The sequence below is a fragment of the Podarcis liolepis genome (genome assembly GCF_965112155.1).
Source record: "Podarcis liolepis genome assembly, chromosome: 7".
In the NCBI taxonomy this organism is placed as follows: domain Eukaryota; kingdom Metazoa; phylum Chordata; class Lepidosauria; order Squamata; family Lacertidae; genus Podarcis; species Podarcis liolepis.
In genome coordinates, this window is record NC_139561.1 from 81,773,429 (window position 1) to 81,786,290 (window position 12,862).

Sequence of the window (12,862 nt, forward strand, 5' to 3'; positions counted from 1 at the left end):
AAGGCATGGGTTGACATACCTGTGAAAAACAGAAGAAAAGGTGGGAAAAGGGCACAGCAGTTGCTATTTCTTGGGTATGAAAGTGGTACGAAAGCCTACAGGTTTGAAGATGATAAAAACCTTTTGAGTTTTAGTCGATCAGCCAGCTTTAATGAGCAAAGAAATTGGCCCAGGATACATGCAAACCTGCTGCCAGAAAAAGTTTTACTGCCGAGCATACCTGATAAGGCAGTTGAAACAAAGCTAAGAATTGGCAGCTCTCCCAGAGAAACTGAAAGGGAGGAAGTAAAGGTTGAGCATTTTTCTCCAACTGCTAGCATGGAGCAGGGGAGAGAAGAAAGTGCAACAGGGACAGGAGGAGGTAGATCTACAGAGTCAATCCACCCCAAAAGCAGTCCTGAAGGTAGCCCAGGGGGTGAGATTAATGAACCAAGGAGGTCTGCAAGGAGTAATAAAGGTCAACCTCCAAACCGTTATGGGTTCCCAGCCACCATAAACCAGGTTTGTGTAACTGAGCCAGAAAACTTTGAAGAAGTGCAAGAGTTACCTACTCTAGAGAAAGAGGCGTGGTTAAAGGCAATGCAGGCAGAGTATAACTCTCTGCTAAACAACAATGTGTTTGTACCTACAGAATTGCCTGAAGGTAAAAAGCCCATAAGCTGTAAGTGGGTTTTTAAAGTGAAAAAGCTGGCTGATGGTAGTTGTCAGAGGAAAGCCAGGTTGGTTGCACGGGGCTTTACACAGAGGAAAATGATACATTATGATGAAGTGTTTGCCCCAACAGCAAAGGCTGAAACAGTAAAATCAGTTTTAGCAATGGCAAGTCTGAGAGGGTTAAAAGTTAATCATTTTGATGTTGCCTCAGCATATTTAAATGCTCCTATTGACGCCGAGGTATATTTACAGCAAATACCAGGTTATGAGCTAGAAAAAGACAGTATGGTGTTAAAGCTGCAAAGGGCACTATACGGTTTGCACCAAAGTGCACGTCTATGGCATGAATGCATAGACACAACTTTGAAAAAGATGGGATTCAAACAAAGCCTGGCTGATTCCTGTTTATATTCAGCAATGGTGCAAGGAAGTGTTTGTTATTTACTTTTGTATGTTGATGATATCTGTCTAATAACAACTGCACAAAAGCAAGTGTCTTGGTTTATAAACAGCCTAGGTAACAAATACAAACTGAAGTATTTGGGAGAGATTAAGAATTACTTAGGAGTAGAGGTTCAGAGAAATGAAGAGGGTGTTTACTCTCTGAGTCAGAAGGAAAAAATCGAAAAGTTACTGAAGACCTATGGAATGGAGAGGGCAAATGAGGTTGACACTCCCATAACTACCCAGTACAAAAATGAACCAGAAGGGCAAAAATGTGAGAATGCAACAGCATTTCATTCTCTGTTGGGTTCTCTGTTATATTTAAGTTGTTGGACAAGACCCGACATAACATTGGCAGTGCACATGTTAAGCCAAAGAAGTGCAGACCCGGCTCAGAGAGATTGGGTAGCACTTAAAAGAATCCTAAGGTATCTGAAAGGCACAAAAGATTACAAACTGGTGCTGGATACAGGATATGATCAGCAAGTGTATGCATACGCTGATGCCAGCTGGGGGGACAGAGAAAATGGAAAGTCTACCACTGGCTATGCCATATATATTGGAAATGCCCTGGTTCAGTGGAAATCCCAGAAACAAACATTTGTTGCCACAAGTACTTGTGAAGCAGAGTACTCAGCCATAAGCGAATGTGTATCACAAATAGAGTGGTTTGCTTGCCTAACAAAAGAGCTTGGAATACCTTCTGAAATGCCAATCACTGTGCTAAGTGACAACATGGCTGCACAACAGCTTGCCAACCAACAGAACTTTAAAAGCAAGAGTAAACATATTGCGATAAGATACGGAAATGTGAAAAATGCTTTGGAAAGAAATGTATTAAAAGTACAGCACTGTAACACAAAATGTAATGTGGCAGATTTGTATACAAAATGTTTGGATGCTCCTAAATTTCGAGACTTAAGAGAATTATTGGGTCTCAAGCCTTTGACTTAAGGAGGAGTGTTGGGATTCGCAGGATACTGGATAAGTCTGCAGGCTTCAACAGGATGATGCAATACTCTGCTGGGTCAGAGTGACTCAGCAGGAGTGTGATTAGTGTAATTGGCTATCACCTGTTTTAAAAAGGAAAGCTTGTTTAACAGGGGTGTGGTGGTTGTGCTGTAGTGTGGTGGTGCTGTGGTGGAGAGTATTCGTTTGTAAGTACTCTGTATGGACTGTTTCTTTTGTAAATGCCTGTATATAGCTCACATTAAAAAGGACTGCACTGAAAAACCTGGAACTCTTAGTGCTTCGCTGAAAACGCCGCGTGGAATACGCGACAAGGCATTATATGCCGTAAACTTCATACCTGTGGTCCATAACTGTTCCCAGTCAGCCATCATAATGTTATGTCCAACATCTTGTGCCCATTTAATCATAGCAGATTTCTCCGTTTCATCCTGAGTATTCCATTTCAACAGCAAGTTATACATTCTTGACAGATTCTTAACTTTGGGGTCTAGCAATTCTGTTTCCAATTTTGATTTTTCCACCTGGAAGCCTAGTTTTTTATCCAACTTATATGCCTCCATTATTTGATAATAGTGGAGCCAGTCTCGCACTCTGTTTTTTAATTTTTCAAAACTCTGCAGTTTTAATCTGTCTCCCTCTTGTTCCAGAATTTCCCAATACTTCGGCCATTTGGCCTCCATATTGAGTTTTTTCTGAGCCTTTGCTTCCATTGGTGACAGCCATCTCGGGGTTTTATTTTCTAACAAGTCTTTATATCTTATCCAGACATTAAACAGTGCTTTCCTGACAATATGGTTTTTAAACGCTTTGTGTGCTTTAACCTTGTCATACCACAAATATGCATGCCAACCAAATACATTGTTAAAACCTTCCAAATCCAACACATCAGTGTTTTCAAGAAGCATCCATTCTCTCAGCCAACAAAAAGTGGCTGATTCATAATAAAGTTTAAGGTCTGGCAGGGCAAATCCACCTCTTTCTTTAGCATCAATTAATATCTTAAATTTTATACGAGGCTTCTTGCCCTGCCAGACAAATCTAGAGATATCTCTCTGCCACTTCTTGAAGCAGTCCATTTAACTCTACCAATGTTTCGCAGGTGCAAAAATGTTGATGTGCTGGCCAAGTTTGATGGGCTTTTTGCTCCTCTTCAGGATGATAAAAATCCGAGCATTTTTTTATTTTATTTTTTTTGCAGATACTTTTTATTAGCATTTTCCAATAAACGAAAAACAAAGCAAAATACAACAATCTTTACAATCATTTTTGATATCATCATCTTCTTTACATTGTGTTAAATCACGCCTCGACTTCCTTCCTTCCCAGTTGCAGATTTCTTGGTATAACTCTTCTTTTACAATTTCTTTCGCATTTTTATACACGTCACAAGGTTTATGTTAATCCTACTGTAGTTCTTAAACTTCTGCAATTACATTCAATATACGTTACAAATTTACTCCAATCTTCTATAAACTTTGCCCCCTTTTAGTGTCTGATTTTATATGTCATTTTCGCTAATTCCTTATATTCAAAAAATTTTACCTACCATTCTGTAACTGTAGGGATCTCTGATGACTTCCATTTTTGGGCTACCAAAACCCTAGCTGCCACCGTCGCATATTGAAATAACTTCTGATCCTCCTTTTTTATTTCGTCTATTATTATTCCTAATAAAAATGCCTCCGAGCAGATTTTAAAGAGCTCCTATAGCAGGAATGAGAAGCTGTGGTCCTCTAGGCCAGTGTTTCCCAACCTTGGGTCTGCAGCTGTTTGTTTTTGAAAAAAAAAAAATTTATTGAAGATTTTCTTGAATTACAAAAGCACAAGCAATCTCTCTCTTTCTCTTTCTCTTTCTCTCTCTCTCTCTCTCTCTCGGGCTCCCTGCCTGCATGTCTGTCTGACTGTCTCAGATAATAGAATCTAGATTAATAGGGACATGAAATTGAGGCTGGCACAGATTAGGAGGGACATGTCCTTGGAGTACTTGGAAGGGAGAAGATACAGAATTTTTCGCTCTATAAGACGCACCCGACCATAAGACGCACCTTGTTTTAGAGCAGGAGAACAAGAAAAAAAATGTTCTCTCCCTCTCTGCACAGCGCCCCTTCAGCGAAGCAGCAAGAGATGTGGAGCCCCTTCCATTTCTCCTCCCGCTTCGCTGAAGGGGCGCTGCGAGGAGAGGGAAAGCTGTGCAGCGCCTCTTCAGCGAAGCGAAGCCAGGAGAGCAAGAGGGATCGGTGTGCACTGACCCCTCTCGCTCTCCTGGCTTCAGCGAAATTGGAAGGGGGAAGATATTTAATTTGTTTTCAACACTGTGCTAGGGTATAGCACAATTAGAATTCTAGCAATTTATGACACTGTCCTGAACCCATTGTTCCTGGATGCTGGCAAAGTGCTTCTTGCAATCTTCTATATATTCCCCCAACTAAGCCTCTTCGTGCATCAGTTCCTTGCTCAGCCCAGTGCTGTTCTCAAACTCCTTCCTGGCTCTTCAGCTTTATAGAATGACGAAGACACTCCTGATCTCCTGCCTCCTCTTGACCCTGCTTCCTCCAGGTGAGCAGAACCACAGCTGCTGTGCTCTTCATCATGTTTCCAGGAAGGAACTAAGTGGGGCTCAGCCATTAAAGCAGGAGAAGGAAGGAACCAGGACTTGAGGTTCCTTTGGAAGGGAGAGGAATAAAGCATATGGTCAAGCTACAAGGGATCCTCAATCATAGACTGTCTGTTCTCAATATTTATTTAAACAAATACATACTGAGAGTTGTGGTATCCCCAATTCCATTGGGAAGAAGTTATCAACTCCTGGATAAACCAGAAACCTAGCTTTCATCCACAACAAAGGATATGTTTTTTCCACTTTTTTCCAGTTTGTTTACCTCATCATCCACTCAAATTCTGCCCCTACCTCCTGAAACTCTGTCCTTTTTTCTCTCACTCACTTCAGCTAGATGTTTTCCCCATTTTCTGTCCAGCCCAAAGAGTTTCTCTTAATGAGTTAATGACTGACTATCATCAGCCTTTTGTTCTTCCAACGACCCCATCCAGCTAGCTCTACTGACAGAGGCACCAACTCTAGGGGGCCCTGGGGTCCTTGACACCCCCAAAATATTTGCTATAGGTGCCCCACCTCTGTCCTCTGCCACTGCCTCAAATCACTCACCTTATTAATCCCAGGATTACTCTCATCCTTTGCTGCTATCAGTGCTGTTTCTATTAACCTCAATTGCTTCCCTTCACCACCATCCCTTCCACTTTCCAGTGCGTAATTAGTTATAAGTGAAGGGCAGATTCAGGTCCATATTGTTGAGTCTGTATATAAGAGTGAGAAAAAGAGTAAGAAAAGAAAGATTCCAGATAAACATATGCAGATTGTTATGTCGACAATAGGAGGTTTTTCTCCACTCAGGGGTGTCCTGGTGATACAAAATGTACCCCAAGGATATTGAGTCCCATTTCATTACTGAACTCCTCAGGTTGGCTTAACACAGACTAAAGACAAGTCGAAGTAGTTATTCCAGTTCCACTGAGCTGCTTGCCCATAATTCATTTTCAATTCAATAGGCAATATGTTGAAACTCATCCTTCAGGTACTCACACATTAAAGCTTAGCCGCCGCCCGCCCCCCCGCACCTCCTCCATGAGGTTTTATCTCCTCACCACATGTGGAGCATCTTTGACAAACTCCAGTGCCCATCATCCAGAGCCATTGGTCATGCTTTCTGGAGCTGATGGGAGTTGTAGTTCAGCTACTTGTGGAGTGTCAAAGGTTTCCTCACACCTGCCCTACAGGTCCTCTCTCTCAGACTGCAGGAGCCACCTAGGACAATCATTCTCTGGTCTCTCCAAGACTCAGCCCCCATTCACACACAGCTTAAGAACTACAGAGGAAATATATAGAGACAGCACTGCATAAGTGAAAAATGGCCCGTTTGGTCCACTATCTTGTTGTCACCATGGTGAACCAGATGCCTATGGGAAGTTCACAAGCAGGATCTAATAGTGCCTACAGTGTTAGAGAGAGAAAATATATCTTGAGGCTGGAAGCCAGCAACAGACTTATTAACCCCCTTGAATTTATCTATTCCTTTTCTTAAGCCATCCAAGTTGGTGGCCTTCGCTGCCTCTCATGAGATGGGCTTTGTAGGAGGAACTGTCGTGTTGATGTACTTTAATGTACCCATTTCCCCTATGTGGATGGTGCTAAGGTTTCCTAAACCCATCTCCCCATGTCTGCAGTGGCATCTCTGAAATGTGAGTTATGCTGGAGTCAAGGAAAAGACTGCAAAAACACCTCCCTGTTGGGAATTACAACTCCCATTCAGGAGTGTAATACGGCGATAAATCAGTTCTGCGTATCTGGCATTGGAGATGCCAAAATGGGTAAGTGAGAAGAACTTTCAGCCTTTTTGACCACCAAAACTTAAATTCCCAGACTCACTTTCTAAGGCCATATCTTAGCTACAAACCACACAGTGTGGCTTTTCATAAAGCAGTGTTCTAAATCCTGTATTGCATGTAGGAAACAGAGGGAAATTCAAGTCAGTTTATCTACTTGGCTCTTTCCAAAACGATATGCAAAGCAAAACAAAGCCCTCCTTCCACTTCCACACTTCTCCCATTTTTGCAATCCAGTTGTCCAGTCGTGTAATTTATATTTTATTCTAGGTCTGTTCCCCTGCCAGATGAATCTAGAAATACCCTTTTGCCATTCCTTGAGGTGTCCTATCTTCCTATCACTGGTATTGACTGGAATAGTAACAGCATTCTATGCTGGTGAATTTCCATGAGGACTTTTCAAAAGTTCTCCATCCTTGCCTCACATTCAACAAATAGATAAAACTGGAGGACTCTCTTTCCACTCCAGGCTGGGCCAGCCCAAGATATTGTGACACCTCAGGCGAACCATGAAATGCTGCCCACCAGCCAGGCAGGGAAGAAGGGGGGACTGAAGATCTACATCAGGAACAAGGGGGTGGGAATGGTGATCTACACTGGAATTTTATGTGGGAATAAGATGTAAATTGGCAACAAGGCTGGGAGGAGACCAGCAGCACCTCCTAATTGCCAAGCTCCATTTGGAGGGGCTGCCAGGGAGGTCTGGCCTCCAAAGCAAAGCTGCAAAGGTGGCAGCAGCCTGCAATGCTTTCATTGGAGGCTGCCCCTGTGGATTCTTTCCTCTTGTGTGGGCAAGCCGTATCTCCAGGTCTTGTTATTTCCTTCCAATTCTTTCTTCTATAGCTGGTTCTGCGAGCAAATTTGTTTTCAAGTCCTGCGTCAATGGAGAGTTTTGCCATGAAGGCTATTCCAGTGCCACTGTAACATCAGATATGTACATGTTGATCAAGACCTCCTGCTGCAACACAGATATGTGCAACAGTGAACCTCTCAAAAGTAAGTAGCAGCAGCAGGGGGGGTTCAAGAAGGCTGGTCGCCCCAGATACATTCACTTCCCTCTCCCTGCTGGGAAGACCCCTCCCCAGACCCCACCAACATCACTGCCACCCAGCCCTGACAGGAGGCGTTTCCAGGCAGGGCAGGGGCAACTCACCTTCCCCTTGAGGAGAGAAGAAGAGGCGAGGAGACCATGGAGGTGAAGTGCAGGCCTCTCAGCAGAGTCTGCCTCCCTCCCTCTTTCCTCCAGTCCTTATCCAAATTAGAGGCAGAAGCTCAGGTTGGGATTTGAACTGAGAACCCCAAAGCTTGAAGTTAGGCAGGGCTGAACTACATATTGAGGCCTCCTGAAGGTGGCCTCATCATACTGGTGAGACAGTATGATGCCTCTGGATTGGTCAGGCCACCCTCGCCTGATATTAGTCCCTCTCCTGCAGCAGTTTCTGATATTTACCCTTTTCTCCAAAGAGCTCACAATTTTAGACTCAAAACACCCTGTGAAATAGGTCAGGCTGAGAGATGGTGGCTGGCATAAGGTCCCCCAGCAAGCGTCATGGCTTGAGCATGGATTCGAGCCTTAGTTTCCCAGATTCTAGTCCAACCCTCTAACCACTGCATCACACTGTCTCATTGGATTCCCAGAGCTCTAGCCCTTCCTCCAAAAGCTAGACTCCTCCTCTTTCTTTGATGCATTTTTAGAGCTATTTTTAGCAGGACAGAATCCTTTCCCATTTCTGTGTGAGGAATTTACCGTATTTTTCGCTCCATAGGGTGCACCTGACCATAGGGCGTACCTAGTTTTCAGAGGGGGAAATCAAGGGGGGAAATATGATTTTCCCCCCCCAGCTCTGAGAGCAGCAGACAGACTGCATGCAGCCTGTGCACTTCTCCCAGACCTTCTCCCTGCTATTGCGGGAGGTGGGGGAATTCCCCCATCTCCCGCAAAAGCCCACAGGAGGGAGAAGGGACTGACTCGGCCAGTCAGTCCCTTTTCCCTCCTTGGGGAAAAGCCCCCAAGAGCGGCATGCTCTTTAAAGGCTGTGTGGCTCCTGCGGGCTTTTCTACAAGGTAGGGTAATTTCCCCACCACGTAGAAAAGCCCGCAGAAGCCGCGCACCCTATAAAAAGAGCGCACAGCTCCGGCGGGCTTTTCGACTGAGCTTGTGGGGCTGACGGTGGGGGGAAGCGCTGCTTTCCCCCACCGCCAGCCTCAAAACCAGGTCGGGGAGTAGTGCAAAGGCGTTGCACGCCTTCCCGCTGTCCCCCAAGCCTGTGGGGCTGGCGGTGGGGGGAAGCGCTGCTTTCCCCCACCGCCAGCCTCAAAGACCAGACTCTCCTGGCTTCAGCGAAAGCAACACAAAGCCTCCGGAGTACAGGCTTCGGAGGCTTCGCGTTGCTATCGCTGAAGCCAGGGAGCCTGCATTCACTCCATGGGATGCACACACATTTCCCCTTAATTTTTGGAGGGGGAAAACTGCGTCCTATAGAGCGAAAAATACGGTAATTTCTTCAGCTTTGCATCCTTCTAAAGCAAATGCTAATAAAACTATATTAGATACCATGGGCTCCTGCGCCACCTACACAAATCCTTCCCTCACCTCTTGTTCCATTTTCCCTATTTGAAGATGTTGCCCTAAGCTGCTATTAGCCCTATGTAGGAAGGGGAAAGCAAGCAGTTAGTCTGGGTGCAGAGATCCACAGGGTCAACAGAGCCAGCCTCCAAGGAATGCTTTGCCTTCTGCTGCTGCTGCTGCCACCAGCACAGTAGTGCCCACCTTGGAGGCTGGAAACGAGCATCAAAGCGGGGGGGGGGGGATTACCAACACAGCACTACTTACTTCCCTTTAGCAATCCCCCCACCCTGGTGTATACTGTTGTATACAGCACTAGAAAGAATTATGGGAGTGGTAGTTTGTTAAGGGTGCTGAGAGTTGGTAGGAAAAACCCAATCACCCTTACAGAGCTATGGTTTAGCAATCAACCCCCACAAAATAGCTCTTATTAGCTACCATTTTTTCTTAGGTGAAATCATAATGTCACCTAGAACTAAGCACATCTTTTTCCAGAAGAGATTTTTTAAGGAGGAAACTACTCAGAGTTTTCTTTTTCTTCCTCTCTCTAAGAAAGGGGACCATTTTGTATAATTTCATCACCATCTTGTGTGTATCTGTGGCTACCATTTTGTCTCTCAGAATGCCCTCCAGTGGTTCTCAGTGCTAAGCCCAATTGCTTAAAGCAGTATCCTTGTGCTTGAAGTATGCTGTGAATGTGGCCCCAGTCAGAAATCTCTTGCACCATGCCTTAATGTAGCCCTGGATGAATGGAGCAAGGCTGGAGCACTATACTTGGAGAAGTGCTGGGAGCTGGTACACATCCCTCTTGGAAGGGGGAGCACAATTCCCATCCCTCACATACAGCCAGATGTGGTGTGAAGCTGCAAACTAACTGCAAGGTTGGGGTGGGGTGGTGATTGCTTTACAGTGCCTGAGCCTGAGAAGAGGGAGGACAATGGGCTGAAGTGTCCAAGTTGCGCCTACTTTGGAGCAGATCAGTGCCGAGCCGCCCAGAAAACTGTCAGCTGCAGAAATGACGAGGACCACTGCTTCTACATTGGGGGTAGAATCGGTGTTGGTGAGTCTCTGCAATCAGTGAGTGCAGTTAGGGCCCCATCTGCCCTATGCATTTAAAGCAGTATCACTCCACCTTGAACAGTCATGGCTTCCCCAAAAAACATGCTGGCAAGTGTGCTGAAAGTTATTAGGAGAGCCTGTTACCCTCACAGTGTGTCTGGGATAGTCAGGAGTCCAAGGAGGAGGGATGTGTGAGCAGAGGAGGCAGGTGGAGGAGCAAGTGATTTGTGGGCTTCTGTGCCACCCGTGAGGCAGATCCTGGTGGTGGTGGAAGAGGGGAGTCAGGAGGAGGAGACCAGGAAGCCAGATACAAAGCAGGAGAAAGAGGCAGGAGAAGAGTTGCAGGACATCCCCTTTTCTTCCCATCCATCCACCCTCCCTCAGAGTCTGGAGAGCTCTGGAGACCCAGAAAGAGTCATAGCTTTGGAAACCTCTGGATCCTCCCTGCACTTCCACTTTTCCCATGCCTAGAAAGCAGATTTCCTGGTTGTTTTCCACATGCAACATCCTTTCTAGGCACGGGTCTGATTGGTTTTGCCTTGCCCCACTGCTTTCCTCCCAGGAAATCTGCAGGCGAAAAACCAATTGCTTATTGTTCCAATTCTGCACCGAACCACAGGGTTTTCCCCAGGGTAAAGCAGCAGAGCAAATAGAAGAATGGATGACCCCTGGGTATCTTCAGGACACAGAGCTACCATTTCCATGATTTTCTTGGAAAAGGAGTTGATTGTTAAACCACTTTGGGAATTAGGCTTAGCCAAGGGAGGATGGTTAATGCTACTCTGCTGAGCAAGACAAGCTCTTGTGACTCACAAAACTTAGGTAGCTTGTAGTCAGGCCCAGGCTGCTGCTGTCACCCCCCCCCCCCCAAGCTGGACCAAGTTGGAACAATCCTAATTCTCCATCACTTGAACTTGAACTAAGAACTGAACTGGAACCTGAAGTGGAGCCGGCAGAAATGACTGCTCTGTTAGAAAGTCTAGATGTGACCCAGGGTATGACAGATAGATGCCAGAAATATACTGGTGACAGCCAGATGCGTATCGAAAAAGTGTACCATATTGTGCTGTTCTGAAAACTACAAGATCGTTGATAAACCTTGATGAATTGCTGCCTGGAACCCTGTAGCTGTTTATTCCATTTCTTCCTAGCAACTCCATAAAACATTTTTGTTTAGACACACCTATCCAGACATGTAGATCAGGATGCATTCCATTCCCTTTTGCTATTCATTCTAATGAGTTTTAAATATTTTAAAGGTTTTAAATGCTTTTATACCTAATGTTAATATTTCTTGTAAACCCCTAGAGGTTTTTACTGCAATCAAATGGTAAATAGATTTTTTTTAATACAAACACATCTCAACAATTGCACCTTAATTTTTGAGGGGCCAGGATGGAGACCCTCAGGCCCAGGGGCCACAGGCATCCCTCTAGGACCCTCTCACTCTCTCTGGCCTTTGGGATTCTCCTTAGCCACACCTCCTCTCTCTAGGCCACACCCCTCACAAGCCCCACTTCATACCTATCTGGTTTGGCCTGACTGGATGGCCCACAGACATGTTTGTGTGTGTTTTTTTGACAGGGACTTTTATGCTAAAGGCTGCTGCCCGAGGCTGTGCGACGGCAAGTATGTGTCACTTCATTGATGGAGTGGCAAAGGTTGTGAATGAAGAAAGCGGATCCTGGATCACTAGAGCAGAGTGCTTCAAAGCAAATCACGCTGCCCATGAGCTGTAACTGGGAGAGAGCGCAAATCTCCAACTCCCGGAAGAACCCACAATTTAGGGAAATCGACTACCTTGTGCTTGAAGCAGGGGAGGTCTCAGCCTGAAGCCTCCCAGCCTTTATTGCCAGAAGTCTAGAAGCTCCTCCTCAACGACAGGTTGTATTTGACTTTCACGTTCAAATTAGGTCATTGAATCATGTCCAATATAAATAAATATAAATATATATGGCCAATAATGAGTGTTGTATCGTGTGTTTTTTCCAAATGCAACATTTGTTGGGGAAAACATTTGCCAGGGATGTAGTAGAGTCAGACGACTGGGAAAAGTCTGACTCTGAGACTGAGAGAACGCAGTCACAGGCAGAGCCAGAGTAGGTGAGTTGAGCCTTGCACCCTTCAGAGTTTCAAGACATTTTAGAGCAGCAGACCCAGGAAGCTCACAGTCTGGGAATGAAGGGGGAGACGACCTTGGGGGGAGTTCCTAGGCAACCTGGAGGAAAGCAGCATTCAGAGTACTCCTCTTTAGAGAGTGGGGGTGAAGTCTGCCCACTTTCTCCACGAAGCAGGAGATAGGAAAGGGTTAAGATGCAACAGGAGGACAAGAGGGGAAGGACTGGACATTGTCAGCCTTCATGTTGCGTTCACGGCAGGGACACAGACTGGGCAATTCTTAGCTGAGAATGGCAGGCTCATGCCGCTCTCTCTGTGTTAATTGTTAATAAACTTACCATAAATCTTCCAAGAGGCTCATTAATTCTTATCGGAGCCTGTTTGCCTGCCTGAGATCATTACATCTCCCTAAGAAAGAGGACTGTTTTGTAGAACATTGTCCACCATTGTGTGTGTGTGTGTGTGTGTGTGTGTGTGTGTGTGTGTGTGTGTGTGTAGTGGCTACCATTTTGTATCTTGGAATGTAGCCCTGAGTGAATAGAGCAAGGCCGAAGCGCTGCACTTGGAGAAATGCTGGAAGCTGGTACAATTCCCGCCACTTACCTACAACGAGATGTGGATTGCATCTGCAAAAGAAATATGCTGAGCAGA

The 12,862-nt window shown here is 45.4% G+C and overlaps 1 long non-coding RNA gene across 2 annotated transcripts in view; it reads right to left on the reverse strand.

The window, feature by feature from the left end:
* Positions 1 to 12,650, reverse strand: part of LOC310712557 — a 96,012-nt gene extending 83,362 nt beyond the window's left edge. For both annotated transcript variants that reach the window (XR_014528937.1, XR_014528938.1), the window contains exons 1-2: positions 12,550 to 12,650; positions 5,234 to 5,382 (exon numbers count right to left, since the gene is read on the reverse strand). This is a non-coding gene — a long non-coding RNA (uncharacterized lncRNA). The remainder of the gene's footprint in view (positions 1 to 5,233; positions 5,383 to 12,549) is intronic.
* Between the last annotated feature and the right edge of the window lie 212 nt (positions 12,651 to 12,862).